A 2500-nucleotide genomic window follows, 5' to 3' on the forward strand; every position below is an offset into this window, starting at 1 on the left:
GGGTTAGGGTTAGGGTTAGGGTTAGGGTTAGGGTTAGGGTTAGGGTTAGGGTTAGGGTTAGGGTTAGGGTTAGGGTTAGGGTTAGGGTTAGGGTTAGGGTTAGGGTTAGGGTTAGGGTTAGGGTTAGGGTTAGGGTTAGGGTTAGGGTTAGGGTTAGGGTTAGGGTTAGGGTTAGGGTTAGGGTTAGGGTTAGGGTTAGGGTTAGGGTTAGGGTTAGGGTTAGGGTTAGGGTTAGGGTTAGGGTTAGGGTTAGGGTTAGGGTTAGGGTTAGGGTTAGGGTTAGGGTTAGGGTTAGGGTTAGGGTTAGGGTTAGGGTTAGGGTTAGGGTTAGGGTTAGGGTTAGGGTTAGGGTTAGGGTTAGGGTTAGGGTTAGGGTTAGGGTTAGGGTTAGGGTTAGGGTTAGGGTTAGGGTTAGGGTTAGGGTTAGGGTTAGGGTTAGGGTTAGGGTTAGGGTTAGGGTTAGGGTTAGGGTTAGGGTTAGGGTTAGGGTTAGGGTTAGGGTTAGGGTTAGGGTTAGGGTTAGGGTTAGGGTTAGGGTTAGGGTTAGGGTTAGGGTTAGGGTTAGGGTTAGGGTTAGGGTTAGGGTTAGGGTTAGGGTTAGGGTTAGGGTTAGGGTTAGGGTTAGGGTTAGGGTTAGGGTTAGGGTTAGGGTTAGGGTTAGGGTTAGGGTTAGGGTTAGGGTTAGGGTTAGGGTTAGGGTTAGGGTTAGGGTTAGGGTTAGGGTTAGGGTTAGGGTTAGGGTTAGGGTTAGGGTTAGGGTTAGGGTTAGGGTTAGGGTTAGGGTTAGGGTTAGGGTTAGGGTTAGGGTTAGGGTTAGGGTTAGGGTTAGGGTTAGGGTTAGGGTTAGGGTTAGGGTTAGGGTTAGGGTTAGGGTTAGGGTTAGGGTTAGGGTTAGGGTTAGGGTTAGGGTTAGGGTTAGGGTTAGGGTTAGGGTTAGGGTTAGGGTTAGGGTTAGGGTTAGGGTTAGGGTTAGGGTTAGGGTTAGGGTTAGGGTTAGGGTTAGGGTTAGGGTTAGGGTTAGGGTTAGGGTTAGGGTTAGGGTTAGGGTTAGGGTTAGGGTTAGGGTTAGGGTTAGGGTTAGGGTTAGGGTTAGGGTTAGGGTTAGGGTTAGGGTTAGGGTTAGGGTTAGGGTTAGGGTTAGGGTTAGGGTTAGGGTTAGGGTTAGGGTTAGGGTTAGGGTTAGGGTTAGGGTTAGGGTTAGGGTTAGGGTTAGGGTTAGGGTTAGGGTTAGGGTTAGGGTTAGGGTTAGGGTTAGGGTTAGGGTTAGGGTTAGGGTTAGGGTTAGGGTTAGGGTTAGGGTTAGGGTTAGGGTTAGGGTTAGGGTTAGGGTTAGGGTTAGGGTTAGGGTTAGGGTTAGGGTTAGGGTTAGGGTTAGGGTTAGGGTTAGGGTTAGGGTTAGGGTTAGGGTTAGGGTTAGGGTTAGGGTTAGGGTTAGGGTTAGGGTTAGGGTTAGGGTTAGGGTTAGGGTTAGGGTTAGGGTTAGGGTTAGGGTTAGGGTTAGGGTTAGGGTTAGGGTTAGGGTTAGGGTTAGGGTTAGGGTTAGGGTTAGGGTTAGGGTTAGGGTTAGGGTTAGGGTTAGGGTTAGGGTTAGGGTTAGGGTTAGGGTTAGGGTTAGGGTTAGGGTTAGGGTTAGGGTTAGGGTTAGGGTTAGGGTTAGGGTTAGGGTTAGGGTTAGGGTTAGGGTTAGGGTTAGGGTTAGGGTTAGGGTTAGGGTTAGGGTTAGGGTTAGGGTTAGGGTTAGGGTTAGGGTTAGGGTTAGGGTTAGGGTTAGGGTTAGGGTTAGGGTTAGGGTTAGGGTTAGGGTTAGGGTTAGGGTTAGGGTTAGGGTTAGGGTTAGGGTTAGGGTTAGGGTTAGGGTTAGGGTTAGGGTTAGGGTTAGGGTTAGGGTTAGGGTTAGGGTTAGGGTTAGGGTTAGGGTTAGGGTTAGGGTTAGGGTTAGGGTTAGGGTTAGGGTTAGGGTTAGGGTTAGGGTTAGGGTTAGGGTTAGGGTTAGGGTTAGGGTTAGGGTTAGGGTTAGGGTTAGGGTTAGGGTTAGGGTTAGGGTTAGGGTTAGGGTTAGGGTTAGGGTTAGGGTTAGGGTTAGGGTTAGGGTTAGGGTTAGGGTTAGGGTTAGGGTTAGGGTTAGGGTTAGGGTTAGGGTTAGGGTTAGGGTTAGGGTTAGGGTTAGGGTTAGGGTTAGGGTTAGGGTTAGGGTTAGGGTTAGGGTTAGGGTTAGGGTTAGGGTTAGGGTTAGGGTTAGGGTTAGGGTTAGGGTTAGGGTTAGGGTTAGGGTTAGGGTTAGGGTTAGGGTTAGGGTTAGGGTTAGGGTTAGGGTTAGGGTTAGGGTTAGGGTTAGGGTTAGGGTTAGGGTTAGGGTTAGGGTTAGGGTTAGGGTTAGGGTTAGGGTTAGGGTTAGGGTTAGGGTTAGGGTTAGGGTTAGGGTTAGGGTTAGGGTTAGGGTTAGGGTTAGGGTTAGGGTTAGGGTTAGGGTTAGGGTTAGGGTTAGGGTTAGGGTTAGGGT

Source organism: Eucyclogobius newberryi, unplaced genomic scaffold (assembly GCF_026437365.1).
Source record: "Eucyclogobius newberryi isolate DKJ021-1_F unplaced genomic scaffold, fEucNew1.0.hap1 SCAF_639, whole genome shotgun sequence".
In the NCBI taxonomy this organism is placed as follows: domain Eukaryota; kingdom Metazoa; phylum Chordata; class Actinopteri; order Gobiiformes; family Gobiidae; genus Eucyclogobius; species Eucyclogobius newberryi.